This window comes from Somniosus microcephalus, chromosome 8 (genome assembly GCF_052327205.1).
Source record: "Somniosus microcephalus isolate GS21.2 chromosome 8, FLI_Smic_1.0, whole genome shotgun sequence".
Taxonomy (NCBI): Eukaryota; Metazoa; Chordata; class Chondrichthyes; order Squaliformes; family Somniosidae; genus Somniosus; species Somniosus microcephalus.
In genome coordinates, this window is record NC_140994.1 from 138,140,530 (window position 1) to 138,155,108 (window position 14,579).

Below are 14,579 nucleotides of genomic sequence, written 5' to 3' on the forward strand. Positions count from 1 at the left end.
GGGTTTAGTGTATGAGAGACAGTGGGGTTAGTGTATCAGAGATTTACAGTGCGGTAAGTGTATCAGAGTTACAGTGGGGTTAGTGTATCAGAGAATTACAGTGGGGTTAGCGTATCAGAGAGTTACAGTGGGTTAGTTTATCACCGAGTTACAGTGGGGTTAATGTATCAGAGAGAGTTACAGTGGGGTTAGTGTATCAGAGAGTTACAGTGGGGTTAGTGTATCAGAGAGTTACAGTGGGGTTAGTGTATCAGAGAGTTACAGTGGGGTTGGTGAATCAGAGAGTTACAGTGGGGTTAGTGTATCAGAGAGTTACAGTGGGGTTAGTGTATCAGAGAGAGTTACAGTGGGGTTAGTGTATCAGAGAGTGTTATAGAGGGGTTAGTGTTTCAGAGTGTTACAGTTTGGTTAGTGTATCAGAGAGTTACAGTGGGGTTAGTGTATGAGAGACAGTGGGGTTAGTGTATCAGAGATTTACAGTGCGGTAAGTGTATCAGAGTTACAGTGGGGTTAGTGTATCAGAGAATTACAGTGGGGTTAGCGTATCAGAGAGTTACAGTGGGTTAGTTTATCACCGAGTTACAGTGGGGTTAGTGAATCAGAGAGTTACAGTGGGGTTAGTGTATCAGAGAGTTACAGTGGGGTTAGTGTATCAGAGAGTTACAGTGGGGTTAGTGTATCAGACAGTGTTACAGAGGGGTTAGTGTATCAGAGAGAGTTACAGTGGGGTTAGTGTATCAGAGAATTGCAGTGGGGTTAGTGCATCAGAGAGAGTTTCAGTGGGGTTAGTGTAGCAGAGAGTTACAGTGGGGTTATTGTATCAGAGAGTTAAAGTGGGGTTAGTGTATCAGAGAGTTAGAGTGGGGTTAGTGTATCAGAGAGAGTTACAGTGGGGTTAGTGTATCAGAGAGTTACAGTTGGGTTAGTGTATCAGAGAGTTACAGTGGGGTTAGTGTATCAGAGATTTACAGTGGGGTTAGTGTATCAGAGAGAGTTACAGTGGGGTTAGTGTATCAAAGAGTTACAGTGGGGTTAGTGTATCAGAGTGTTACAGTGGGGTTAGTGTATCAGAGAGAGTTACAGTGGGATTAGTGTATCAGAGTTACAGTGGGGTTAGTGTATCAGAGAGTTACAGTGGGGTTGGTGTATCAGAGAGAGTTACAGTGGGGTTAGTGTATCAGAGAGTTACAGTGGGGTTAGTGTATCAGAGAGTTACAGTGGGTTTAGTGTATCAGAGAGTTACAGTGGGGTTAGTGTATCAGAGAGAGTTACAGTGGGGTTAGTGTATCGGAGAGTTACAGTTTGGTTAGTGTATCAGAGAGAGTTACAGTGGGGTTAGTGTATCAGAGAGTTACAGTGGGGTTAGTGTATCAGAGAGTTACAGTGGGGTTAATGTATCAGAGAGTTTCAGTGGGGTTAGTGTATCAGAGAGAGTTACAGTGGGGTTAGTGTATCAGAGAGTTACAGTGGGGTTAGTGTACCAGAGAGTTACAGTGGGGTTAGTGTATCAGAGAGAGTTACAGTGGGGTTAGTGTATGGCAGAGACTTACAGTGGGGTTAGTGTATCAGAGAGAGTTACAGTGGTGTTAGTGTATCAGAGAGTTACAGTGGTGTTAGTGTATCAGAGAGTTACAGTGGGGTTAGTGTATCAGAGAGTTGGAGTGGGGTTAGTGTATCAGAGAGAGTTACAGTGGGGTTAATGTATCAGAGAGTTACAGTGGGGATAGTGTATCACAGAGGGTTACAGTGAGGTTTGTGTATCAGAGACAGCTACAGTGGGCTTAGTGAATCAGAGAGAGTTACAGTGGGGTTAGTGTATCAGAGAATTACCGTGGGGTTAGTGCATCAAAGAGTTACAGTGGGGTTCGTGAATCAGAGAGAGTTACAGTGGGGTTAGTGTATCAGAGAATTACCGTGGGGTTAGTGCATCAGAGAGTTACAGTGGGGTTAATGTATCAGAGAGAGTTACCGTGGGGTTAGTGTATCAGACAGAGTTACAGTGAGGTTAGTGTTTCAGAGAGAGTTACAGTGAGGTTAGTGTTTCAGAGAGAGTTACAGTGGGGTTAATGTATCAAAGAGAGTTACAGTGGGGTTAGTGTATCAGACAGAGTTACAGTGAGGTTAGTGTTTCAGAGAGAGTTACAGTGGGGTTAATGTATCAGAGAGAGTTACAGTTGGGTTAGTGTATCAGAGAGAGTTACAGTGGGGTTAGTGTATCAGAGATTTACAGTGGGGTTAGTGTATCAGAGAGTTACAGTGGGGATAGTGTATCAGAGAGAGTTACAGTGGGGTTAGAGTATCAGGGAGTTACAGTGGGGTTAGTGCATCAGAGAGTTGCAGTGGGGTTAGTGTATCAGAGAGAGTTACAGTGGGGTAAGCGTATCAGAGAGACTTACAGTGGGGTTAGTGTATCAGAGAGAGTTACAGTGGGGTTAGTGTGTAACAGAGAGTTACAGTGGGGTTAGTGTATCAGAGAGAGTTACAGTGGGGTTAGTGTATCAGAGATTTACAGTGGGGTTAGTGTATCAGAGAGATTTACAGTGGGGTTAGTGTATCAGAGAGAGTTACAGTGGGGTTAGTGTATCAGAATGTTACAGTGGGGTTAGTGTATCAGAGAAAGTTACAGTGGGATTAGTGTATCAGAGTTACAGTGGGGTTAGTGTATCAGAGAGTTACAGTGGGGTTGGTGTATCAGAGAGAGTTACAGTGGGGTTAGTGTATCAGAGAGTTACAGTGGGGTTAGTGTATCAGAGAGTTACAGTGGGTTTAGTGTATCAGAGAGTTACAGTGGGGTTAGTGTATCAGAGAGTTACAGTGGAGTTAGTGTATCAGAGAGAGTTACAGTGGGGTTAGTGTATGGCAGAGACTTACAGTGGGGTTAGTGTATCAGAGAGAGTTACAGTGGGGTTAATGTATCAGAGAGTTACAGTGGGGATAGTGTATCAGAGACAGCTACAGTGGGCTTAGTGAATCAGAGAGAGTTACAGTGGGGTTAGTGTATCAGAGAATTACCGTGGGGTTAGTGCATCAGAGAGTTACAGTGGGGTTAGTGAATCAGAGAGAGTTACAGTGGGGTTAGTGTATCAGAGAATTACCGTGAGGTTAGTGCATCAGAGAGTTACAGTGGGGTTAGTGTATCAGAGAGTTACAGTGGGGTTAGTTTATCAGAGATTTACAGTGGGGTTAAAGTATCAGAGAGTTACAGTGGGGTTGGTGTATCAGAGAGAGTTACAGTGGGGTTAGTGTATCAGAGAGTTACAGTGGGGTTAGTGTACCAGAGAGTTACAGTGGGGTTAGTGTATCAGAGAGAGTTACAGTGGGGTTAGTGTATCAGAGAGAGTTACAGTGGGGTTAGTGTATGGCAGAGACTTACAGCGGGGTTAGTGTATCAGAGAGAGTTACAGTGGGGTTAATGTATCAGAGAGTTACAGTGGGGATAGTGTATCAGAGACTGCTACAGTGGGCTTAGTGAATCAGAGAGAGTTACAGTGGGGTTAGTTTATCAGAGATTTACAGTGGGGTTAAAGTATTAGAGAGTTACAGTGGGGTTAGTGTATCAGAGAGAGTTACCGTGGGGTTAGTGTATCAGACAGAGTTACAGTGAGGTTCGTGTTTCAGAGAGAGTTACTGTGGGGTTAATGTATCAGAGAGAGTTACAGTGGGGTTAGTGTATCAGAGAGTTACAGTGGGGTTAGTGTATCAGAGACAGCTACAGTGGGCTTAGTGTATCAGAGAGAGTGACAGTGGGGTTAGTGTATCAGAGAGTTACAGTGGGGTTAATGTATCAGAGAGAGTTACAGTGAGGTTAGTGTATCAGAGAGAGTTACAGTGGGGTTAGTGTATCAGAGAGTTACACTGGGCTTAGTGTATCAGAGAGAGTTACAGTGGGTTTGTGTATCAGAGAGTTAAAGTGGGGTTAATATATCAGAGAGTTGCAGTGGGGTTAGTGTATCAGAGAGAGTTACAGTGGGGTTAATGTATCAGAGAGAGTTACAGTGGGGTTAGTGTATCAGGGAGTTACAGTGGGGTTAGTTTATGAGAGATTTACAGTGGGGTTTGTGTATCAGAGAGAGTTACAGTGCGGTTAGTGTATCAGGTTTACAGTGGGGTTAGTGTATCAGAGAGTTACAGTGGGGTTAGTGTATCAGAGAGTTACAGTGGGGTTAGTGTATCAGAGAGTTACAGTGGGTTAGTGTATCAGAGAGTTACAGTGGGGATAGTGTATCAGAGAGAGTTACAGTGGGGTTAGAGTATCAGGGAGTTACAGTGGGTTAGTGTATCACAGAGTTGCAGTGGGATTATTGTATCAGAGAGTTACAGTGGGTTTAGTGTATCAGAGAGTTACAGTGGGGTTAGTGTATCAGAGTTACAGTGGGGTCAGTGTATCAGAGAGAGTTACTGTGGGGTTAGTGTAACAGAGAGTTACAGTGGGGTTAGTGCATCAGAGAGTTGCAGTGGGGTTAGTGTATCAGAGAGAGTTACAGTGGGGTAAGCGTATCAGAGAGACTTACAGTGGGGTTAGTGTATCAGAGAGAGTTACAGTGGGGTTAGTGTATCAGAGAATTGCAGTGGGGTTAGTGCATCAGAGAGAGTTACAGTGGGGTTAGTGTAGCAGAGAGTTACAGTGGGGTTATTGTATCAGAGAGTTACAGTGGGGTTATTGTATCAGAGAGTTACAGTGGGGTTAGTGTATCAGAGAGTTAGAGTGGGGTTAGTGTATCAGAGAGAGTTACAGTGGGGTTAGTGTATCAGAGATTTACAGTGGGGTTAGTGTATCAGAGAGAGTTACAGTGGGGTTCGTGTATCAGAGTTACAGTGGGTTTAGTGTATCAGAGAGTTACAGTGGGTTTAGTGTATCAGAGAGTTACAGTGGGGTTAGTGTATCAGAGAGAGTTACAGTGGGGTTAATGTATCAGAGAGTTACAGTGGGGATAGTGTATCAGAGACAGCTACAGTGGGCTTAGTGAATCAGAGAGAGTTACAGTGGGGTTAGTGTATCAGAGAATTACCGTGGGGTTAGTGCATCAGAGAGTTACAGTGGGGTTAGTGAATCAGAGAGAGTTACAGTGGGGTTAGTGTATCAGAGAATTACCGTGAGGTTAGTGCATCAGAGAGTTACAGTGGGGTTAGTGTATCAGAGAGTTACAGTGGGGTTAGTTTATCAGAGATTTACAGTGGGGTTAGTGTATCAGAGACAGCTACAGTGGGCTTAGTGTATCAGAGAGAGTTACAGTGGGTTTGTGTATCAGAGAGTTAAAGTGGGGTTAATATATCAGAGAGTTACAGTGGGGTTAGTGTATCCGAGAGTTACAGTGGGGTTAATGTATCAGAGAGTTACAGTGGGGTTAGTGTATCCGAGAGTTACAGTGGCGTTAATGTATCAGAGAGTTACAGTGGGGTTAGTGTATCAGAGAGAGTTACAGTGGGGTTAATGTATCAGAGAGAGTTACAGTGGGGTTAGTGTATCAGAGAGAGTTACAGTGGGGTTAATGTATCAGAGAGTTACATTGCGGTAAGTGTATCAGAGAGTTATAGTGGGGTTAGTGTATCAGAGAATTACAGTGGGGTTAGTGTATCAGAGAGTTACAGTGGGGTTAGTGCATCAGAGAGTTACAGTGGGTTAGTTTATCACCGAGTTGCAGTGGGGTTAGTGTATCAGAGAGTTACAGTGGGGTTAGTGTATCAGAGAAAGTTACAGTGGGATTAGTGTATCAGAGTTACAGTGGGGTTAGTGTATCAGAGAGTTACAGTGGGGTTGGTGTATCAGAGAGAGTTACAGTGGGGTTAGTGTATCAGAGAGTTACAGTGAGGTTAGTGTATCAGAGAGTTACAGTGGAGTTAGTGTACCAGAGAGTTACAGTGGGGTTAGTGTATCAGAGAGAGTTACAGTGGGGTTAGTGTATCAGAGAGTTACAGTGGGGTTAGTGTACCAGAGAGTTACAGTGGGGTTAGTGTATCAGAGAGAGTTACAGTGGGGTTAGTGTATCAGAGAGAGTTACAGTGGGGTTAGTGTATGGCAGAGACTTACAGCGGGGTTAGTGTATCAGAGACTGCTACAGTGGGCTTAGTGAATCAGAGAGAGTTACAGTGGGGTTAGTGTATCAGAGAGAGTTACCGTGGGGTTAGTGTATCAGACAGAGTTACAGTGAGGTTCGTGTTTCAGAGAGAGTTACTGTGGGGTTAATGTATCAGAGAGAGTTACAGTGGGGTTAGTGTATCAGAGAGTTACAGTGGGGTTAGTGTATCAGAGACAGCTACAGTGGGCTTAGTGTATCAGAGAGAGTGACAGTGGGGTTAGTGTATCAGAGAGTTACAGTGGGGTTAATGTATCAGAGAGTTGCAGTGGGGTTAGTGTATCAGAGAGAGTTACAGTGGGGTTAATGTATCAGAGAGTTACAGTGGGGTTAGTGTATCCGAGAGTTACAGTGGGGTTAATGTATCAGAGAGTTACAGTGGGGTTAGTGTATCAGAGAGAGTTACAGTGGGGTTAATGTATCAGAGAGAGTTACAGTGGGGCTAGTGTATCAGAGAGAGTTACAGTGGGGTTAATGTATCAGAGAGTTACATTGCGGTAAGTGTATCAGAGAGTTATAGTGGGGTTAGTGTATCAGAGAATTACAGTGGGGTTAGTGTATCAGAGAGTTACAGTGGGGTTAGTGCATCAGAGAGTTACAGTGGGTTAGTTTATCACCGAGTTGCAGTGGGGTTAGTGAATCAGAGAGTTAGAGTGGGGTTAGTGTATCACTGAGAATTACAGTGGGGTTAGTGTATCAGAGAGTTACAGTGGGGTTAGTGTATCCGAGAGTTACAGTGGGGTTAATGTGTCAGAGAGTTACAGTGGGGTTAGTGTATCAGAGAGAGTTACAGTGGGGTTAATGTATCAGAGAGAGTTACAGTGGGGTTAGTGTATCAGAGAGTTACAGTGGGGTTAGTGTATTAGAGAGTTACAGTGGGGTTAGTGTATCAGAGAGTTACAGTGGGGTTGGTGAATCAGAGTTACAGTGGGGTTAGTGTATCAGAGAGTTACGGTGGGGTTAGTGTATCAGAGAGAGTTACAGTGGGGTTAGTGTATCAGAGTGTTACAATTTGGTTAGTGTATCAGAGAGTTACAGTGGGGTTAGTGTATGAGAGACTTACAGTGGGGTTAGTGCATCAGAGAGTTACAGTGCGGTCAGTGTATCAGAGTTATAGTGGGGTCAGTGTATCAGAGAATTACAGTGGGGTTAGTGTATCAGAGAGTACAGTGGGGTTAGTGTATCAGAGAGTTACAGTGGGTTAGTTTATCACCGAGTTACAGTGGGGTTAGTGAATCAGAGAGTTACAGTGGGGTTAGTGTATCAGGCAGAATTACAGAGGGGTTAGTTTATCAGAGAGAGTTACAGTGGGGTTGGTGTATCAGAGAGTTACAGTGGGGTTAGTGTATCAGAGAGTTACAGTGGGGTTGGTGTATCAGAGAGTGAAAGTGGGGTTAGTGTATCAGAGAATTACAGTGGGGTTAGTGTATCAGAGAGTTACAGTGGGATTAGTGTATCAGAGAGTACAGTGGGGTTGGTGCATCAGCGAGTTACAGTGGGTTAGTTTATCACCGAGTTACAGTGGGGTTAGTGAATCAGAGTGTTACAGTTGGGTTCGTGTATCAGAGAGTTACAGTGGGGTTAGTGTATCAGAGAGTTACACTGGGGTTAGTGTATCAGAGAGAGTTACAGTGGGGTTAGTGTATCAGAGAGAGTTACAGTGGGGTTAGTGTATCAGAGAGAGTTACAGTGGGGTTATTGTATCCGAGAGTTACAGTGGGGTTAATGTATCAGAGAGAGTTACAGTGGGGTTAGTGTATCAGAGAGAGTTATAGTGGGGTTAATGTATCAGAGAGAGTTACAGTGGGGTTAGTGTATCAGAGAGTTACAGTTTGGTTAGTGTATCAGAGAGAGTTACAGTGGGGTTAGTGTATCAGAGAGTTACAGTGGGGTTAGTGTATCAGAGAGTTACAGTGGGGTTAGTGTATCAGAGAGAGTTACAGTGGGGTTAGTGTATCACAGAGTTACAGTGGGGTTAGTGTATCAGAGAGTTGGAGTGGGGTTAGTGTATCAGAGAGAGTTACAGTGGGGTTAATGTATCAGAGAGTTACAGTGGGGATAGTGTATCAGAGAGTTACAGTGGGGTTAGTGTATCAGAGAGTTGGAGTGGGGTTAGTGTATCAGAGAGAGTTACAGTGGGGTTAATGTATCAGAGAGTTACAGTGGGGATAGTGTATCACAGAGGGTTACAGTGAGGTTTGTGTATCAGAGACAGCTACAGTGGGCTTAGTGAATCAGAGAGAGTTACAGTGGGGTTAGTGTATCAGAGAATTACCGTGGGGTTAGTGCATCAAAGAGTTACAGTGGGGTTCGTGAATCAGAGAGAGTTACAGTGGGGTTAGTGTATCAGAGAATTACCGTGGGGTTAGTGCATCAGAGAGTTACAGTGGGGTTAATGTATCAGAGAGAGTTACCGTGGGGTTAGTGTATCAGACAGAGTTACAGTGAGGTTAGTGTTTCAGAGAGAGTTACAGTGAGGTTAGTGTTTCAGAGAGAGTTACAGTGGGGTTAATGTATCAAAGAGAGTTACAGTGGGGTTAGTGTATCAGACAGAGTTACAGTGAGGTTAGTGTTTCAGAGAGAGTTACAGTGGGGTTAATGTATCAGAGAGAGTTACAGTTGGGTTAGTGTATCAGAGAGAGTTACAGTGGGGTTAGTGTATCAGAGATTTACAGTGGGGTTAGTGTATCAGAGAGTTACAGTGGGGATAGTGTATCAGAGAGAGTTACAGTGGGGTTAGAGTATCAGGGAGTTACAGTGGGGTTAGTGCATCAGAGAGTTGCAGTGGGGTTAGTGTATCAGAGAGAGTTACAGTGGGGTAAGCGTATCAGAGAGACTTACAGTGGGGTTAGTGTATCAGAGAGAGTTACAGTGGGGTTAGTGTGTAACAGAGAGTTACAGTGGGGTTAGTGTATCAGAGAGAGTTACAGTGGGGTTAGTGTATCAGAGATTTACAGTGGGGTTAGTGTATCAGAGAGATTTACAGTGGGGTTAGTGTATCAGAGAGAGTTACAGTGGGGTTAGTGTATCAGAATGTTACAGTGGGGTTAGTGTATCAGAGAAAGTTACAGTGGGATTAGTGTATCAGAGTTACAGTGGGGTTAGTGTATCAGAGAGTTACAGTGGGGTTGGTGTATCAGAGAGAGTTACAGTGGGGTTAGTGTATCAGAGAGTTACAGTGGGGTTAGTGTATCAGAGAGTTACAGTGGGTTTAGTGTATCAGAGAGTTACAGTGGGGTTAGTGTATCAGAGAGTTACAGTGGAGTTAGTGTATCAGAGAGAGTTACAGTGGGGTTAGTGTATGGCAGAGACTTACAGTGGGGTTAGTGTATCAGAGAGAGTTACAGTGGGGTTAATGTATCAGAGAGTTACAGTGGGGATAGTGTATCAGAGACAGCTACAGTGGGCTTAGTGAATCAGAGAGAGTTACAGTGGGGTTAGTGTATCAGAGAATTACCGTGGGGTTAGTGCATCAGAGAGTTACAGTGGGGTTAGTGAATCAGAGAGAGTTACAGTGGGGTTAGTGTATCAGAGAATTACCGTGAGGTTAGTGCATCAGAGAGTTACAGTGGGGTTAGTGTATCAGAGAGTTACAGTGGGGTTAGTTTATCAGAGATTTACAGTGGGGTTAAAGTATCAGAGAGTTACAGTGGGGTTGGTGTATCAGAGAGAGTTACAGTGGGGTTAATGTATCAGAGAGAGTTACAGTGGGGTTAGTGTATCAGAGAGTTACAGTGGGGTTAGTGTACCAGAGAGTTACAGTGGGGTTAGTGTATCAGAGAGAGTTACAGTGGGGTTAGTGTATCAGAGAGAGTTACAGTGGGGTTAGTGTATGGCAGAGACTTACAGCGGGGTTAATGTATCAGAGAGAGTTACAGTGGGGTTAGTTTATCAGAGATTTACAGTGGGGTTAAAGTATCAGAGAGTTACAGTGGGGTTAGTGTATCAGAGAGAGTTACCGTGGGGTTAGTGTATCAGACAGAGTTACAGTGAGGTTCGTGTTTCAGAGAGAGTTACTGTGGGGTTAATGTATCAGAGAGAGTTACAGTGGGGTTAGTGTATCAGAGAGTTACAGTGGGGTTAGTGTATCAGAGACAGCTACAGTGGGCTTAGTGTATCAGAGAGAGTGACAGTGGGGTTAGTGTATCAGAGAGTTACAGTGGGGTTAATGTATCAGAGAGAGTTACAGTGAGGTTAGTGTATCAGAGAGAGTTACAGTGGGGTTAGTGTATCAGAGAGTTACACTGGGCTTAGTGTATCAGAGAGAGTTACAGTGGGTTTGTGTATCAGAGAGTTAAAGTGGGGTTAATATATCAGAGAGTTGCAGTGGGGTTAGTGTATCAGAGAGAGTTACAGTGGGGTTAATGTATCAGAGAGAGTTACAGTGGGGTTAGTGTATCAGGGAGTTACAGTGGGGTTAGTTTATGAGAGATTTACAGTGGGGTTTGTGTATCAGAGAGAGTTACAGTGCGGTTAGTGTATCAGGTTTACAGTGGGGTTAGTGTATCAGAGAGTTACAGTGGGGTTAGTGTATCAGAGAGTTACAGTGGGGTTAGTGTATCAGAGAGTTACAGTGGGTTAGTGTATCAGAGAGTTACAGTGGGGATAGTGTATCAGAGAGAGTTACAGTGGGGTTAGAGTATCAGGGAGTTACAGTGGGTTAGTGTATCACAGAGTTGCAGTGGGATTATTGTATCAGAGAGTTACAGTGGGTTTAGTGTATCAGAGAGTTACAGTGGGGTTAGTGTATCAGAGAGAGTTACTGTGGGGTTAGTGTAACAGAGAGTTACATTGGGGTTAGTGCATCAGAGAGTTGCAGTGGGGTTAGTGTATCAGAGAGAGTTACAGTGGGGTAAGCGTATCAGAGAGACTTACAGTGGGGTTAGTGTATCAGAGAGAGTTACAGTGGGGTTAGTGTATCAGAGAATTGCAGTGGGGTTAGTGCATCAGAGAGAGTTACAGTGGGGTTAGTGTAGCAGAGAGTTACAGTGGGGTTATTGTATCAGAGAGTTACAGTGGGGTTATTGTATCAGAGAGTTACAGTGGGGTTAGTGTATCAGAGAGTTAGAGTGGGGTTAGTGTATCAGAGAGAGTTACAGTGGGGTTAGTGTATCAGAGATTTACAGTGGGGTTAGTGTATCAGAGAGAGTTACAGTGGGGTTCGTGTATCAGAGTTACAGTGGGTTTAGTGTATCAGAGAGTTACAGTGGGTTTAGTGTATCAGAGAGTTACAGTGGGGTTAGTGTATCAGAGAGAGTTACAGTGGGGTTAATGTATCAGAGAGTTACAGTGGGGATAGTGTATCAGAGACAGCTACAGTGGGCTTAGTGAATCAGAGAGAGTTACAGTGGGGTTAGTGTATCAGAGAATTACCGTGGGGTTAGTGCATCAGAGAGTTACAGTGGGGTTAGTGAATCAGAGAGAGTTACAGTGGGGTTAGTGTATCAGAGAATTACCGTGAGGTTAGTGCATCAGAGAGTTACAGTGGGGTTAGTGTATCAGAGAGTTACAGTGGGGTTAGTTTATCAGAGATTTACAGTGGGGTTAGTGTATCAGAGACAGCTACAGTGGGCTTAGTGTATCAGAGAGAGTTACAGTGGGTTTGTGTATCAGAGAGTTAAAGTGGGGTTAATATATCAGAGAGTTACAGTGGGGTTAGTGTATCCGAGAGTTACAGTGGGGTTAATGTATCAGAGAGTTACAGTGGGGTTAGTGTATCCGAGAGTTACAGTGGGGTTAATGTATCAGAGAGTTACAGTGGGGTTAGTGTATCAGAGAGAGTTACAGTGGGGTTAATGTATCAGAGAGAGTTACAGTGGGGTTAGTGTATCAGAGAGAGTTACAGTGGGGTTAATGTATCAGAGAGTTACATTGCGGTAAGTGTATCAGAGAGTTATAGTGGGGTTAGTGTATCAGAGAATTACAGTGGGGTTAGTGTATCAGAGAGTTACAGTGGGGTTAGTGCATCAGAGAGTTACAGTGGGTTAGTTTATCACCGAGTTGCAGTGGGGTTAGTGTATCAGAGAGTTACAGTGGGGTTAGTGTATCAGAGAAAGTTACAGTGGGATTAGTGTATCAGAGTTACAGTGGGGTTAGTGTATCAGAGAGTTACAGTGGGGTTGGTGTATCAGAGAGAGTTACAGTGGGGTTAGTGTATCAGAGAGTTACAGTGGGTTTAGTGTATCAGAGAGTTACAGTGAGGTTAGTGTATCAGAGAGTTACAGTGGAGTTAGTGTACCAGAGAGTTACAGTGGGGTTAGTGTATCAGAGAGAGTTACAGTGGGGTTAGTGTATCAGAGAGTTACAGTGGGGTTAGTGTACCAGAGAGTTACAGTGGGGTTAGTGTATCAGAGAGAGTTACAGTGGGGTTAGTGTATCAGAGAGAGTTACAGTGGGGTTAGTGTATGGCAGAGACTTACAGCGGGGTTAGTGTATCAGAGACTGCTACAGTGGGCTTAGTGAATCAGAGAGAGTTACAGTGGGGTTAGTTTATCAGAGATTTACAGTGGGGTTAAAGTATCAGAGAGTTACAGTGGGGTTAGTGTATCAGAGAGAGTTACCGTGGGGTTAGTGTATCAGACAGAGTTACAGTGAGGTTCGTGTTTCAGAGAGAGTTACTGTGGGGTTAATGTATCAGAGAGAGTTACAGTGGGGTTAGTGTATCAGAGAGTTACAGTGGGGTTAGTGTATCAGAGACAGCTACAGTGGGCTTAGTGTATCAGAGAGAGTGACAGTGGGGTTAGTGTATCAGAGAGTTACAGTGGGGTTAATGTATCAGAGAGTTGCAGTGGGGTTAGTGTATCAGAGAGAGTTACAGTGGGGTTAATGTATCAGAGAGTTACAGTGGGGTTAGTGTATCCGAGAGTTACAGTGGGGTTAATGTATCAGAGAGTTACAGTGGGGTTAGTGTATCAGAGAGAGTTACAGTGGGGTTAATGTATCAGAGAGAGTTACAGTGGGGCTAGTGTATCAGAGAGTGTTACAGTGGGGTTAATGTATCAGAGAGTTACATTGCGGTAAGTGTATCAGAGAGTTATAGTGGGGTTAGTGTATCAGAGAATTACAGTGGGGTTAGTGTATCAGAGAGTTACAGTGGGGTTAGTGCATCAGAGAGTTACAGTGGGTTAGTTTATCACCGAGTTGCAGTGGGGTTAGTGAATCAGAGAGTTAGAGTGGGGTTAGTGTATCACTGAGAATTACAGTGGGGTTAGTGTATCAGAGAGTTACAGTGGGGTTAGTGTATCCGAGAGTTACAGTGGGGTTAATGTGTCAGAGAGTTACAGTGGGGTTAGTGTATCAGAGAGAGTTACAGTGGGGTTAATGTATCGGAGAGAGTTACAGTGGGGTTAGTGTATCAGAGAGTTACAGTGGGGTTAGTGTATTAGAGAGTTACAGTGGGGTTAGTGTATCAGAGAGTTACAGTGGGGTTGGTGAATCAGAGTTACAGTGGGGTTAGTGTATCAGAGAGTTACGGTGGGGTTAGTGTATCAGAGAGAGTTACAGTGGGGTTAGTGTATCAGAGTGTTACAATTTGGTTAGTGTATCAGAGAGTTACAGTGGGGTTAGTGTATGAGAGACTTACAGTGGGGTTAGTGCATCAGAGAGTTACAGTGCGGTCAGTGTATCAGAGTTATAGTGGGGTCAGTGTATCAGAGAATTACAGTGGGGTTAGTGTATCAGAGAGTACAGTGGGGTTAGTGTATCAGAGAGTTACAGTGGGTTAGTTTATCACCGAGTTACAGTGGGGTTAGTGAATCAGAGAGTTACAGTGGGGTTAGTGTATCAGGCAGAATTACAGAGGGGTTAGTTTATCAGAGAGAGTTACAGTGGGGTTGGTGTATCAGAGAGTTACAGTGGGGTTAGTGTATCAGAGAGTTACAGTGGGGTTGGTGTATCAGAGAGTGAAAGTGGGGTTAGTGTATCAGAGAATTACAGTGGGGTTAGTGTATCAGAGAGTTACAGTGGGATTAGTGTATCAGAGAGTACAGTGGGGTTAGTGCATCAGCGAGTTACAGTGGGTTAGTTTATCACCGAGTTACAGTGGGGTTAGTGAATCAGAGTGTTACAGTTGGGTTCGTGTATCAGAGAGTTACAGTGGGGTTAGTGTATCAGAGAGTTACACTGGGGTTAGTGTATCAGAGAGAGTTACAGTGGGGTTAGTGTATCAGAGAGAGTTACAGTGGGGTTAGTGTATCAGAGAGAGTTACAGTGGGGTTATTGTATCCGAGAGTTACAGTGGGGTTAATGTATCAGAGAGAGTTACAGTGGGGTTAGTGTATCAGAGAGAGTTATAGTGGGGTTAATGTATCAGAGAGAGTTACAGTGGGGTTAGTGTATCAGAGAGTTACAGTTTGGTTAGTGTATCAGAGAGAGTTACAGTGGGGTTAGTGTATCAGAGAGTTACAGTGGGGTTAGTGTATCAGAGAGTTACAGTGGGGTTAGTGTATCAGAGAGAGTTACAGTGGGGTTAGTGTATCACAGAGTTACAGTGGGGTTAGTGTATCA